The sequence below is a fragment of the Emydura macquarii genome, unplaced genomic scaffold (assembly GCF_026122565.2).
Source record: "Emydura macquarii macquarii isolate MOO-44397 ecotype Brisbane River unplaced genomic scaffold, CSIRO-AGI_Emac_v2 contig_431, whole genome shotgun sequence".
Taxonomy (NCBI): domain Eukaryota; kingdom Metazoa; phylum Chordata; order Testudines; family Chelidae; genus Emydura; species Emydura macquarii.
In genome coordinates, this window is record NW_027130568.1 from 12,980,857 (window position 1) to 12,997,161 (window position 16,305).

Consider the following 16,305-nt stretch of genomic DNA (forward strand, 5'->3'; position numbering starts at 1 on the left):
TGGTGAAATCAATTTTTGGAACACACAAACTCAACTGAAACAAAAATATTGGGGTCCTGCCATTTGGTGTTGTTACATTAATAAACCAAATAAACACATTGTTTGGTTCCTGCTGTCTGTTCGAGTATCGTGTAGTTATTCGTTGGATTTTTCTTAAGAAAACACTTATACCTCCTTTAACACAAATAAATAGAGCTGTGGAAAACTAGTGGTATTTTTTTCTATGAAAACTGGGGGGAGGAAGGGAAAGTAGTTTCCAGTCTCTTTTGGGTGGCTTTACGCCTCTGCTATTAAGCTTAGCCATGACACTTGAGTACACTGAATATATAGAGATCTATTTAATTCAGATGCAAACACACAGAGCCACTTTTGCATGACATTTCACACTTGCATGAAACTAAGGTGAAAAGGAAGTAGTGTATCATTCATCGTATTCAAATGAAGTTTCATTTGAGAGGAGGAGAGAAATGAAGACTATTTTTCAGGAGGAGCTGGTACTAACCACTATGTTTAGGTGTTTAACACTTTCTGATGAAGAACTAGGAGGGGTTTTGCTGGGTTATAGCCCAATCCCCTGCTCTCGTAGGCAGCTCCATCATATAATTTATTTCCATTATAAACAATTCTTGCAACCTTTTTTTGAGCAGCACCTCCATTGTTTGTAGCAGGCCTGGCAGGGAGAATGTTTTCAGGCTGGAGAAGGGCCTTTTCTTTGTCCCATGAAATTCTGGTTGGGTGGGGCTGAGACATAAACTTTCTTTTCAAAATTGCTACTTTCCTTCTGTTGTTTACATTGTCAAAGTCTGATAGGATGCCAAATAACTGAATGTGAACATTTTTATCTGCGGCTGAGTCCACACTGCTGCAGCCGCACACATCACTGGAAGTCCTGGCACCAGACTGCTCCCTGGGAAAAGATGGGGAGAGCCCAGGTGGATTCTTCTCCCTGAAGCCACCTGTACCCACCACATAGCAACCTGTTTCCCTCCCCCACCACCTCAGAGCCAAATAATAGTTGTCTCCTACTCCCATCAAATACAATTAGTCTTGTAGTTGAAGCTGTGCTGAAATGCCGAGGGATCAGGGTCCAGATCCTACTTAGGTATGATTGAAAGTAGTTTAAAAAACATTAGGGAACTTATAGTGAGCAGCAGCAGCAGGGTCCATGAGAACCAAGGGTGTGCACAAGGGGGGGGAGTAAGCAGGGGCATGGACCCCCCAAAAATCCTCAAGGGCACAGAACTTCTCTAGCCCCAAGATGTCGGGAGGGATGGGAGGAAAGAGCGAGTGTCTGCTGGTGGGGAGAAGGGAGGAGCAAGCTCCAGCGGGACCCTGGGGCGGGGAGAGTGAACTCCTCCCAGGGCTGCAGTGGGTGGGAGGAGGGGTGAATAAATTCTTCCTGGAGTGGAGTGTGGGCACAGAACATGCCCCTCCATAAAGGGTCAAAGTTAAATTTCTGGGCATGCCTCAAGGATGACGTTTAATGCCTGGCTGGCTAGTGTAGAGTAGATTTACTCCCCAACTCACTGCTAACTAAGGCTATGTCTTCAATGACAGTGGCAAATTCGCCGCCGTGAGATCGACTTCTCTGGATCGACTGAGCGGTCAGTGAAGACTCACTCAGTCGATCCAGAAATCGACGTATTAAGACCACCTCCTCAAGTGGCATAGCACTGCATCGATGGGAACGTGGTTCCCGTCGACAGAGTGCAGTGAAGACAGCACGCAGAACAGAAGCAGAGAAGTCGACGGGAGTTACGCAAGTTTTTTGCGTAGCTTGCGTACCTCCAATCGACTGCCCTCCGAATCTCAGAGGTAAGTGAAGACAAGCCATAAGTGTTCATAGACAAGCCCTTAAAAAGTTATTTAGGCTGTAAAAGTTAGAAAACACAAGTGCAGCCTTCATTCTGTGCCCTTGTGCAAACAAATACTGATAGATAATTACGTGATGACTATGTTTTCTATAGGACTCCTGCCTTATTCAGTGCACAGGATGGCTCAGAGAGGGGGTTGCGTTTGTACTAGGTTTGATGAGTAATAGTGATTGCAATGTATGTTGAAAGGATAGAATGTGATTGGTCACATATAGCAAACATACAGATGTTGGATTTGTGTTGAGCAACCATGAGGAAATCTAAAACAAAAAAACCCTTTGTCTTAAAAACTTCTTCACATAGCTAAGTGATACATGTACTTTCCTCTAGCATATCATTTACAAAACACAAGCCCTTAAAAGCAAGGTAATGAGCAGTTAATGATGTGATAAATCTTACACTGCCTACATAAAAAAAACCCCACATGATTCTTCCCTTACCAAATGTAAAGAAAGTGACATTTCTTCACAACTTTAACTTTGTCTCAAAGCAAATACTTTTCTTAAGAAATCTCCAAATATAAACATAACTCAAAACTAGAACTGATAGAACTGTCATTTCTTACAATGTTTTCCTATAGGAAAATGTTGTTTAATCAAAATTGATGTTTTGCGGGAACATGTTGATTTGACTAAATTTCATTTTTGGAAAAAGAACTGAATGGAGTGTTCCAATAAGGCAGAAAGGTCCACTCTGATTTTATTCTGAATGAAATGTTTTAATTTGCCACTTTGAAATGACTGCATTTCAACTTCCTGGTGCACTCATGTCTGGCTGATTTTGATTGCTTGCCCCCACCCCACTTTTTACAGTCTTTCCAGTGCTACTGCAGTGAACGTATGTCTAACCTTAATTTTTTTAATTTAAAATAGCCAAAATCAGAACAAAACATTTCCGTTTTATCAGAATAAATTTTTTTCCTGGATTATTATTATTTTTTTTTTTTGAAATTGCAGAACTGTACTCAAAACCCTTCTGAAAAAGATGCATATGTTGTATTTATACAGATTAATGACATGTACAGCTCAGCCTTAAAAGCAAACCCACATGCAGAGAAATTTACCATCAATCAGTGTTATAGATGTCGCCTTAATTTCATGTTTCCTATATATTAATCATACATCTATTTATATAAAACATCAATTTACCAAAATCATTGTCGGTTAATATATTTATTTTATATTATATTTATATATGACATTTCCCATTTCACCATATCTTTGAAAACAGCATTTAAAAATCAAATGATTAAAAATAACACAATAATATCTCACAATCAGTGGTTCATAGTTAAAGTGGCTGTGTTGTAGTGGTTTATGCATGCCTTTCTACTTGATAAAAATAATAAATGTGTTTACTAGGTGGAAAAGATTTACGATGTCTTTAGGTGTACTCTTCCTTGTTTCTGAGTGCTTAGCTTTTGTAAAGATGATAGTGTGAGAGAATGGGATATGTTTGTACCAAACAGTGAACTTCATTTTGTACTGTAACCGCTCTTTGGGTATCAGGGCTTCCATTTTGTGCTATGTGCTGAACCATGAGTACTGGAGATGGGGGAGTGGGAGTGGAGGAGGACTTTTGACACACTCTTCTTCCGCCGGTTCCTGACCACTGCTGGATGGTGTAATGGTGGAGCCCTTTCCCTGCTGGCAAGATGGAATTGCAATTCCATGTTTGAATGGCACTGTGACCCCAGGTTGCAAGAGCACCAAATTTGGCTCAGCCACCCTTCTATCATGGTGGGGAGCTGGTTGGGCCAAATTTGAATGAGTGGTGTAGTGATCTGGTGCAGGGAATTACACAATGCCACTCAAAATTAGGTCCGTTTTGGATGCTTAAATCCTTCCCACTTTTTGCATTCCTTCCAGTGCCATGGTGGTGAATGCATAACTAACCTTGTCTAACGCAAGCCTATGATACATTTCAGCCAGATTACTCTATCCTGGAACAGTGCTTGATACCTAGTTGAAGGGATATCACTGGGAAGCCATCACAGAGCAATCAACTTTGATTTTCTTAACTGCTGACCCAGTCCCATGGAAAATGGACTTTCTACAGGGGGTGACTGCATAGGTGGTAGATTGCAGCCTCTCAGCTGATGCACAAGGAAAAGGGAAAGAGACTGTATTTAAGGGGGTGTGCTTCTCTCAGCAAGGAGGGGCTGACCATTACTACAAGTAGGCAGGAATGGCTGAAGAAGAAGAGAGAAATGGCAGAAGGCAGTCTGCTTAGCCTGAAATGCAGACAATCTTCATGCTAGGGGAGAAGTAGGAAATGTTGTTGTTTTGTGAAGTTCTGTAACTTCCTAGTGCTTTTAAAGACTAAAGTGAACGTGGATACGAAATTCCTTTGCTAAGCCTGTGTTGTTTGACTTGGGACTCAGGATACACACAGCTAGGTGGACCATTGAAGGAGTGTGTGTAAACCATTAGGGAGCTCAGGGGATCTGAGGCACTGGTTTCAGGCACTAAGGCAGACGGACTGTTGGGTCCTGTGTCCTCAGGAAGGATTCAGACAAAAGCTTTGAGCAGAGCATAAATCACAGAGTTTGAAGGAGTGACTAGATTCTATCCACACCCAACTGGTTTAGAAGCATATGGGATCCACTTACGACAGACTGGTGTCTGTACAGAAGAGCACTGGGTCAGGGCATCTGCATTTGCTTTGATTCTAAGCTTTTTTGGCCAAGTGTCATCTTTGTTATGTATTTGCGCACTGGGTCTTCTATGCATTGCTGCAGCACAATGAGCAATTGAATGCAACTGTTGTTCTGGCTCCAGGGCAGATGATGGTGGTGGTTCATTATTGTGACAGCACTCAAAGGTGCCCCAATCAGGAATATGGCCCCATTGTGCAAGGTGCTGTACAAACACAAAGGCAAGCATAATCCCTGGACCAAAGAGATTACAATCTAATATCAAATTAAATTGAACAAGTGAATAGGGATATGAGGAGGAGGAGAGAGGAGGATGGTAACAATAAGATCACATAATTACATAGGCTACCAACATGTGCAGCTTGCTGGCAGGGATAGATGAGAGCATTTTTAAAACAAATGTTCCAGTCCTGTGACTGCTCTCAAAGGTGCAGGAGCAAGATAAGCATGGAGGGCCTTCAAAGCCACCTACTAAAGTGGGAAATGCCCCTGCAGTGAAGGGAAAGATGAGAAAATATGGCTGTCTTTCCCTGTCTGTTGTTCCTCTCCACTTCCTTCCCCACCCACTTTGCTGCTATTTCTCTCTGGTCCACTGTTGCTCCCTGGTCCATATTTGCGCAACTGTGAAAGTGAAACTGATCTGTCAGATTTGTTCTTTCTGCTTCTTAAATGTAGAATAAGTTTTGGGGAGAACGGAGTAACAGACCCTGCAAGCACTTCATGGCCAAGAGGAAAACATTCCACCTATTTTGTGCCTATCGAATTCCTGTGATGCCACCACCAGCACCATTTCCTGTTTTATTTGGGCTAGAAGTGGCGTATAGGGGCTAAGGCTAACTCAGAACCATTGGGGAAGTTTAACATGGATTTACAATCTCCTGAGCTAGGCAGAAGCTTTCAAAGTCATTGACTTCAGTAGGTTGTGTGGGTGGCTCTTGCAGTGCAGCCATCTACACTGCAAACTACTAGAAGAATCGGGTGGCAAATTGGTAGATGTTTGTCTTCCTTCAACAATATTTTTTTGGTTTCAGGTGCTTTGGGGCTGGCGAAGAAAGAAAATGCAATGGATACTAATGCTGTTATTGGTGCCTTGGGAGCTCTTGCCTGGGTTTGGTTGATGTCCGTACTGCCAAGGGATATGCTCAGTTTGCCTCTAGTGCTTCTGCTGTTTCCTTACCTGCTCCTACTGTTTATGCACCTGCATCTTGCGTTCTCATTGGAAACCGAATAACATTTTTGGGGGGGAGTGAAGGGGAGGCATGCAATGACAGCATTTTGGAGCTGATTGAAAGGAAATTAGGGCAGTAGCCTTCTCCCCTTGTCTTGTCTTTTAATGTGTTCTCCTCTGGTTGTTTTTGTTGTCATTAGACACTCACAATCCCCAGCCAGTTTCCCATTCTTCCTCCAGACACAATAACACAACTGAGAAAAGCTTTCTCATTATTTCTTTTTTTCCACCTCAAGCCATTTCTGAACAAAATAAAATGAAAATGAAAAGCAATGTACAACACTACTACTGCTGGTGCTAATTTAACTCTTTTAAAATGTGATGTTTCTGTCTCGCCTCTCTATCCCACTGTATCTTTTTTAATTTCTTCCCTGAGTTCCAAGACTCCTCCTTCAGTCCTTCCCTTCTTCAGTTCTCCTTGTCACGGTCAACTTTGTGAATTCATTGCTACCAGAATACATTGAGTCAAGTAATGTGGTTGGATTTTTAGAAGAGCTGGCTAATTTTATGAGCAGTGATATTTGTAGTTATGTATTGTAGTAACAAACAATTAGGGATCAGAGCAATCAATTTTCTAGCTTCATGGTGTAAACTGGCTACCATAGGGGTTAGGAAAGAATTCCCTTGTGTGCAGCCTTGAAAACTGACTAGGACCCTGATTCAAGGAGATATTTAAGCACGTAAATGCTTGAGTAGTCCCGTTGACTTCATTGCGGCTGCTCGTGTGCTTAAGTACCTTGCTGAGTCAGACCATACATGCATTATAGAATTTCATCTTTGTTTGAAGCATCAGATATTGGCCACTGCCGGAAGCAGGATTCTGCATCTGAGGAGACAGTAACCTGATGAGATGTTCATAAAGATAAGACATATCCAAGGGTCGGGAAAATATCACCGCAACTGGAAACGCCTCTGTGATGCACAAGTTCATTTTTTCACTAATGGCAAAACAGTTTTTTCAGGGACCCATGATTTTATGTTTATGGCTAAAGAGGGGTTCAAACCAGACAGTTCACACCCAGAACCAAACTTTCCCAAAGTTCAAGGGGTGACTAGATCCATAGCTTTGGTTCAACCTGTTGAATAAACAGGGGCCAGCCATGGATTTAGGATCTGGATCTGAACTTCCACAAAGCTTGAGATGTTCAGGGCCAGGATTTTTGTTTGGGCTGCTTTCTGTTTATGGAAAAAAACAAAACAGCTCAGTGCAATTTTTCCGTTAAAAGGTAATTTGTGTGTGATTACATAGAAATGAAGAAAACTACTCTGTTTTAAATCTGTATGAATATGTCACACAGTTCTAATGTCACCCTTTGCTTTGTATGTGATAGTTTGCTAAATTATCTGTAAATTAAAATCTGCTTGTAAACAAGCTGAGGGAACTTTCTCCACCCTACCTCCCTCCACTGCAAAAATTCTTCATATAATGTCTGAAGATTCCAGTTTAAGCCAAGAGGACTGGAGAAAAAGAGTGAAAGCACATAAATTATTTGTTGAGGATTTCGGTTTGTGTATATCTGGTTGATTAAACCCTGGCCTCAGCCCCCACTTGTGGAAAAATGAGCTATAAGAAAGAGCAGGGTGAGAACTCCGTTTTATTAACATATTATTCAGTTTGAAGGAAGGGGTTTCATGCTTTTTGTTTTGGCTTTGCTATGCTGATGGTCACCTATGTTGGTATGATTGGTTGGTATCAATGCAGCCGGAGATGAGGAACTCTGGAGATGCTGCACAGAATGAATCTTGCCCAGCTAAGTTTTGACGTCTGCTCTTTAAGATCGTATAGCTGATCCACTCTTGCATTCTGAGATTTGTGTTTTTCAGCAACTCTCTTCTGCTTGTTGATCAATTTCTTGCTGATGTAGGAATGTGATTTCTTAGTTTCCCTGGGCATTGAGTTTTGTGGAAGTTTTCTCAGGCTGGTGGTGGGCAGTGAGGCTGGTGGGTTGTGATGCACTATATATTTACAGAATTCCTGAACGGTTGTAAGCATCCATGGAATTACTTTGGATTTACACCAGTGTATGTGAGATCAGAGACTGACCCATAATGATGATTCTCTCCTCTATATACTATTAAATGTTGAAGAAAGATGTAAGGGACAGTTCCCCTTTTTCCTTTCACATATTCGTCTGCCCAAGTTCTGTTTTTAGCTTTTGTAGTTTTCTGTGTGGGATGTCAAAGGCCTGTGGAATAAGGATTGCTATCTGATTAGCAAGGGAACAGTGAATGTGGCCTTAAATTTCTTTTAACAATGCTGCTCTTCAATTGATGAGTATTTATGCAGCTACTGTGTCTAGCGGGTAAGCTAAAACATCAATCCTCAGCTTTCCTGTAACATTTGCGATGTACAAGCAGTGTCACACCGTTAGCAGCTGGAAATCTGTTACTATGGATACTGCCTATAAAAAGGTCACCTTCAGGAAATTCCTTCTGCTGCAGAATAATACTGGGATAATTAAACTTCCTGTAGGAGGGGATAAAGAACAGATTTCATTAACAGGGCTATAATTATCTAGGTGGGTTTTGAGGTCTGTTTATTGTAATTAGCACCTCATATGTCTACATTTACAGCTACATCATTTAGACGTTATCTGGGGTAGGAGGAGGTTGTATAACAGTAATAATGCCTTGAGTAATAATGTCAATGTAGTATTTATTTCTCCCATGGTGAGTTTCTTTTTTTTAAATTGTAAATTCACTTGTCTGATTTTACTCATTAAATAAGAGGCATTTGAATAAATGGTTGATTAGTGGAATAGCATTCTTTTTCATTTACTAAATGATGCTGCAGTTACATATGGGAAATTCCCAACTGAAAATGTATAAGTTCTTTTTCTCTCTTCTTTCTTTAGCAAGGCTGCTGCCAACCCTGTCTAAAACATGAGAGCACTTTAGTTCCCTAGATACTTACAAGTGGGATACATCTCAGCTGCTACTTCTGTGCTATCCGTGTCTGTCAAGACCACCGTTATTTTCACACTTCTCATGTGTTGTATGATGAGAGAAGTAGAATAAGATTAATTTCTGTCTGGATTTTGTTTGTTTGTGTGTGTTTGATGTGCAACATATGGATTTGTGTCCTCTTTAATGTGTCTCATGGTAGCCTCATAAAGTCTGTTCCATCTGCCCTTCCACTGTTTGAGGAACAATGTTTTTAAGCAAACAGAAAAAAAATTATCTTATTGAAATGTGGTTATTTTTGCCCTTATTTGGTGTCTTTTCAGTTTTTTGTCCAGATATCCCTGTAGAATCATCTTTCATTCATTGTCTTCAGACCAGCATTAACCATGGCATTAACTGGGAGGCAAAATCACACATGCTGTTGCTTCTGATAGCATAGCAGGAATTCTTGATTCTCTGGCAGCTGGCAAGTATGTGTGGGTGGGTGGACTGGGGACCTTATACTCTTCTCTTCCTCCCATACACAGAATGCTCTGCTGGTGTAGTATTTCAGGGTCCACAGAACGGTGTGTCTTGGAGTTAACACTCCATAGAGCTGGATAGGGCAAGGTCACACCTCGTAGCTATTGTTCTCTTCAGGTTTCGGAATATATCATTGTCTGTTATCTTGGGATACGGTTTCAAGCTTTGCTTTAGAGCCACAGGACCACACACTCCTACTCCTTCAAAGTGAAATTTTCATGCGATCATATAAGGGCCCCAGCCTGGGTTTATGGTGCCCATACCTTAATCTGGCCCTGCCAACACAAGGCCTCTGAACCTGTGACCCAGACACCCTTCAATTCACTTTTCTTCTGTGGTCCTTTTGGCATTTCTCCTAGAGTTACTCACTGTTGCCTTTTGCAATACACCTCACTGGGGGTGGACAATTTTGCCAATGCTCTCTGAGACTGAACAGGTGGCTTCTGTCTAACAACTTTATTTCTTACCCAACAATATCTGGCAACAAGTATAAAAAAGTGAAGAAACAAAGAGCTAGCTCATAAGTCCAGTTTCTGATCTCAGTTAACACTTGTTTTAAAATGGACTTTATTAGTGTTTAACTGAGAATCTGGCCCTCAGAACTGTTCAAAAATATTGCAGCAGCAATTGGAATTAGAGCTATGTGCTCGTCAGGAAAAGAACAATTTCAATATGAAGCAGTAAAAGGAGAAAAGAATTAAATATATTTAAAACTCAGAGTTAAAAAAGGGATTTTGAGTCCGAGGTTATCCATGGAATCCAATGAAGAATGAAATATTACTGTGCATTTTACAATGTGCTGATGAGATAGTGTTTACTGTCAAAGAGAAATCATCTTTGGAAACTACCTAAAATGGGCATGAATCATGATCAAGAAAAGGGGAATCTCTTAATGACAGTCCTTTGGAATAAATATATTTGGTGCTGTCAGCTAAGTATGTGTAATTTTTTAAATAGCTTCTCTGAAAACCTTTGTTCTAATATTTTAGTTAGGCAAAAAATGTGCAAATTTGCTAGGATGTGGAATACTGTCTGCAGCTACATGACAAGAGACTATCAGTAAAAGTTCTCTCATCCTAATCCGTGGGTGGTGATGAGGTGAACAAAGCAATTGTTCCACAGAAAGAGGACTGAATAAGGCATTAATGGAAAATAGAACCTATAGCAGACACTCATAATGTTCCATACTGATCACAAGTATGGTTCATAAGCAGCTAAAAAGATTTTAGAAATGGAAACAATGGGCCAAAGTCAGCCCTGATGTAAGTGGGTTCAATTCCAAAGGAAAAATTCAGTGGTGATATAAAACAGGTGTGTAATTTACACATGAAATTTAAATGGTATCACATAGGTAATGGTGCACCATTAGGAGTTCTGCCACTAGCTTCAGTGAGAGTGGGATCAGGACCAAGGAATGTAACTCTTTCAGATTTGATTTTCAATAGCTGTGCAAAATGAATGCAACTTATATGCAAATGTGGTGGAATTGAAGTATAGAAAGAAAAGTAACTAACAGGAGGGTTTAAGATAATATGTGTGTCCTGCTTTATATTTAGAGCTGGGCAATTTTTTTGCACGAAATGTTTTCCTGATGTGTTTTGTGAATCAGTGTCAATTTCATTTAAATGTATCTGTCCAAAAAAAACAAAACAAAAAAAAACCCTAAAAAAATTTGACAAAGTCAGAATGTTTTGTTTTGACATTTTTTAAATGAAACGCTTTGATTTTTCAGTCTGACATGTTGATCCTGACCTGATCTTGGAGGATCTATAGTTTTGGGTAAAATATTTGGGTAAAATACGGTAATAATATTAAAGCTGTAACAGCAAACAGGAGAACCAAAATATATGGACTAAAAATATGCTTGGCTATAAATCTTAAGCATTAACTGTTAAGGGCTTAGAGTGGAGCCCAGTAGATGTTAGCATAAGTTAGCATGAGTATTACATGGTTGACCGAAGATTATGAAATGATACATGCTTGACCTTAGGTTATAAAATTTAGAAATCTGTATCTTGTGATAGTTTAGCAACGCATTGCCTAAAGAGATAGGTAAACCACAAGTGAACATATGGTAGTATCTTAGGGGTGTTTTTGTTGCTATTGCAATAAGGGCTAACCACATTGACATATCAAAACTATTAGGAAAGAGACTGATGCAAATAGTTTATCTGTTGGAAATGTAATGGCAATTGTCAATGGCAATACCATGTATGGATAGCTGGAACGCTAAAATTGGTCTTCCAGAACACCACATATGATTAGGGACTTAGACTTAATTAGATATGATCCCACATATATGTGGGTTGAATGGAAAAGATGTATAAAAGGTTGCCAAACCCATCCCTAGTTTGGGGAGCTCTTCTGACTGTTTCTTTGTTTCTAGTGGTCTCCATAGGGTTGTAAGTATGAACTATACAGGAAAACACTCCACTGTACTCATTGTATTCTTTTACTTAAGTATATGCAGCAAATAACCTAGATGACTTCACAAGAGGTGGTTGGGTCCAGGTAATAGTGAAGCTGAACACAAGCCCAACTCATGGAGCAAGTCTGTGATGGAGCCTGGGAAAGAAACCAGCAGAGGACACTAGCTCAGCTAAGAAACTGCCCTCCTCACTCCCTTTCGGCAAGTTTCAGTGCAGGGGATTGGACTAGATGACTTACCGAGGTCCCTTCCAGTCCTATGCTTCTATATTGATTTTCCTATTTCAGTTATATTTGTCTGTATTAACTAAAGCTCATAAAGTTTCTCTGTGTGTTTCATCAATCTCATCTTTTTAATTAACTCTACATAGCTGCCTGAATAAGAAGAATCTGTTGTTTGTGACAGGTGCATTTTGCACCCTAAATGAATCCCAGGCTATTGACAGGACTGTCTTTCAAATTTTCTTTTTAATTTAATATTTTTTTTAAATAAACCAGTTAAATGGTCAAAATAAACATGAAATTTTGTTGAAATGTTTTATTCAACCTCAAACTGTTTTTTTAATTATATTTTGGAGTTGCAGTGAACAGAAAAATCCATTATTCACCTAGCTCAATTTATTTTACATCTTCCTAATAGTTGTGAATTTTACTTGTTTTAAACACCCACTTAATGATGACAAACTGGTGCATGTTATATTACTCTACTACTTACAACTACTAACATGTGTCTCTGAGTAATTTACTCCCTTGAGCAAAATTTTCACTGAAGTCTGAATTAAGTTGAAGCATTATTTGTTCTGGAACTTATGGTTGAGTGAGTGACTTATGAGTTTGGGAAGAATAGCTTTTTCTGTGCCCGCTACTCTAAAAATATAAATATCTCTGTTTGTATAGCTGTAAATCTCCAGGCAGGGTCATATATACCAGATTGCTGAGACAGATTAAAAAGAAGAATTGAGTGATGTAAGGAGAAAAAGAGATGAGATTAAAAATTGTAAGAACATTCTAACTGGGAGAAGCAGCAAAGGAAAGTGCTCCTACAGTAACAGTAGTCATATTGAAAGAAAGGACAGAGATGAAGAGGGAAAGCTAGATGAACAGGAAAAAATGATAGAATGATGCTAGACTCACAAATCCATGCAATGTTTTAAAAAAATAAAAGAACAATTTTGGACTGTATCCTGAAACAAGTAGGGAGCCAGTGGTGGCATCTGAGAATGGAGCTGATATGGTTATGCTTATCTGTAAATATAAAAATGTAAACTGATTTAGCTGTATTTATATTAATTTTATTACTTACGATTATTAGCTTCATGCAGAATACCGTAGCTACCTTGAGCATTGTTGTGCAGATTGAAACTTATCTGTACCTCTGTTAAAAAAGTAAAAAGTCAATTTGGAGCAACAGGAAGGTAAACATCGAATGAGTTTCCAGTATATTAATGTTCTGTGAAAATTTACCCACATTAGTGATTATTATAATTATTACTTTTCAATTCTACTGAACCTTCTATTTAATGACTCTGAAAGCACTTTACATTGAACGATTTAAGCCCCACAACAGACTGAGTGGTAGATATATTTGACTGAGAAACAGTATTCCTGATGGGAAAAATAGATTGTTAACTTTTAGGATGGATGTATTATTCATGAGTGGTGTAGCATGAGCAAGGTATGCAGGTGTGATCGAATATACCTGTGTTCACACCCTACACTGTTGTAACAATTTTTGTACAAGGTGTGTCTTGTGAGACATCGTTTAAAAACTCATAAATTGCTGATCAATAATGTCATGGCAAAATGCACATGGCAGTGTTATATGTGAAGTTATAAACATAAGCTGAGATCATGACTAAAAGTGTGGTTTCCAGAGATGAATGGAATGGTGGAATGGAATGGTGAATGGCTAAATAGGGTCCTCCAAAACATAGGGTAGAATGGTAGATGATGCCTCAGCCAGATGTAAACAAGGCTGATAGATCATTTTATGCTAAGTGGTCATTTTTTGGCAGGAAAGGGGTAGGGTTAAAAAAAAATCTACATTTTAGCAAAGAAACAGCATAGAGTTCTCTTCCACAAGACTGCCTGTTGCCTTGCTCCCCTTGGAAATGCTTCTCAAAGGCAGGACAGGACTATAAAAAGAGGGGGCAGACACCCTAAGTCATTCCTCTCTCTCTCTCTCTCTCTCTCTCTCTGATCTTTCAGTGCACCTAAAGGGACAAAGGAAGCAACACTGGACTGAGGGACGAGTAAGTCAGTAAGACTTCTGAAAGTATGTGGTGAGAAAACTTTCCTTTTGAATTTAACATAGTTTTAAGTTAGGCACTAGTAAGCATTTTATCTTTATTTTTCTTGTGACCATTTCTGACTGATTTCTCGGGTGACCATATGTCCTGTTTTGGCCAGGAATGTCCCCTTTTTAAGCTCTGTCCCAGATGTTATAACATTTTTTGGCAAACCTGGGCATTTGTCCCATTTGCTCTTGCCCTAAGAGGGGTGCAAAGCAATGTCTGGGCAAGAGCAAAATGAAAAAATCATGACGTCTCCTCGGGTGAGCGGTGATGCCAGATGGCTAGGGCGGTCAGCCCCCTGCCCCTCCCCCTCCCCTGTGGCAGTGGGGCTCGGGCAGTCTTCGAGCAATGTTAATTTGTCCTCACCCCTCAGTTTGGATACTGCTGAAACCTGAGAAGCTGCTTTGACCATCTCTCCATCTCACTCCAGTTCTTTAGAGCCCTTCAGCCAAAATGAGGAAGTTAGGAGAACTTCAGAGAAAACTGGTTGTAGTAAGGGGCAGAACTTGGATTAGAACTGAATCCAGGTCTCTTGCTAATGTTTTTCACAGTATGTAACTTCTTATTTAAAAGGACTATACTTCAGGAATAAATTGGAAAAAAAATGTTGTTGGGGAAATCTAAGGCCAATGCTGTTCAAAGTGGTTTTTTGGGGGGGGAAAAATCACCAAAATACATTCTGCCCGCCAGCCTCATTTTAAATATACCTCCTATTGTTTAACCATGTTTTAAAACAGTATATAATTCCTACACTAAAGGCTGTTTTCTTTCAACTATGTTCTGTGACATTTAATTTAAAAACAATTTGAGTATAATTATTTTAGATGTTTAAATGTACTCATTGTAAAGCTGAGAACAGATACAAGAAGATTAAGTTAAGTGCTGCTATTATATTTTCCATTTGGTTCCATTTTTATTGTGTGCATTAGTCCTGTGGGAGCACAATAAATGGAATGGAATTGTCATTTAGTTTGGTGTGATAGACAGCTGGTTCTTTAGGTGCTTTTTTGTCTACTGTGTATTTAGTTACATCACTTAAAGCTATTGTATTGCTGGAAATTAATAGTGCTTTTTTCCAGTGTAGTTATATATTGAAATTGAATATGCTACTGGTCAAAAGGTTCATTGGTCAAGAGATTTTCATCTTCCCAAAACTCCTTACCAAGAGCAAAGCTTTCTTCACATGGGACCTTAAACAAAGGCTCAATGTTTGAGTCATAGCACTTGCAAGATTTCTGCAGTCTGCCTGGGTTCTGCAAAGACCACTCCAGTCAGTTGGGAAAGAGACTTTAATGGGTCATAAAAAATGAAGAACGGCAAGAGGAACTGGATAGATCAGAGTGCTGGCTATGTAAAAGTAGAGCATTTATATCTCTAGGTCATCAGTTTAAGTATAGATCCATTGATTGTAGAGAAACATTGCCATCTGATCATTGCTTGCCTACTGATATATGTAATGAGTTGATGATGGTTTTAGTTGAGTTTTTAATTGACAGCCATCCACGTTGCTGAAACAGCCATTATCTATGGCAGCTTTGGCAGAAAGAATGAGTCTTGAATGAGCATGGAAAATGTATTGCCCTCTCATCCTGTAGAAATGAGAATTGAGTCTAACTGGTGGGGCAATATGGGAAAGCTTGCAGTGTTGCTGCATGTACTTTTCTAGTTCAGGATTTAGTGGATGTCAGTGTCCCAGGGTGGGTAATCTAGCATCTTTCACGAGTGCTATGTTTTCAAAGTGAGGAGCTGGAAGCAAAAATGGTTCCATCTTCTCTCCACATCCTCCTTTTGCTCTCAAGGTTGGCAAGAATTTGTCCTGACAGATATGTGCTCTTTATTCTCCCTCCACCGGACAACAGGCCATGAAATTTTGGTTAGCAGTTGCCCTTTGTAAAAATGGTAGAGGTGCCTTGAACTCTCCTCCCATGGCTCCATGCATCTGTGCAAGCACTACTACCCTAAATATTTTAGGAGCCCCGAATCCAATTGCTTAACCATGTAATGTATCTTTAATGTATTATAAAATCTTCCCCAAAGTAAGATTTTGTGGAAGGGTCTGGGGGAGGAGGGTTATGGGGGAAAAAGAGAGCTTTGTGAAGTGGAAGTTGAGGTGTCTGTAGTCCTCTGCAGTAACTGAAGTGTTAACACACACTCATTTAACTATTTCAGCTTCCAATTTCTAAAGTGTGGTGTGTGGTTTTTTGGTTGTTTTTTGTCATAAAATGTCATAAAATGGTTAAACTGAGTGGGATTTAAAAGGAAAAAACTGAGGAACCAAGTGAGGGACCAAATTGAAACCCCCAGGTCTGAACCACCTTCCAGTTTGAGGCAGATAAGCTCAAGGCAGAGACTCATCTGGCCCTGAACTCTCTAGTATGCACTAAACCAGGGCCCTGGATC

At 39.8% G+C, this 16,305-nt stretch overlaps 1 long non-coding RNA gene across 1 annotated transcript in view; it reads left to right on the forward strand.

The window, feature by feature from the left end:
• The window catches only part of LOC137146270 (uncharacterized), an 89,708-nt gene extending 83,677 nt beyond the window's left edge, over positions 1-6,031 (forward strand). Inside the window, exon 3 of the long non-coding RNA XR_010917888.1 lies at positions 5,562-6,031. This is a non-coding gene — a long non-coding RNA (uncharacterized lncRNA). The remainder of the gene's footprint in view (positions 1-5,561) is intronic.
• Positions 6,032-16,305: the final 10,274 nt, after the last annotated feature.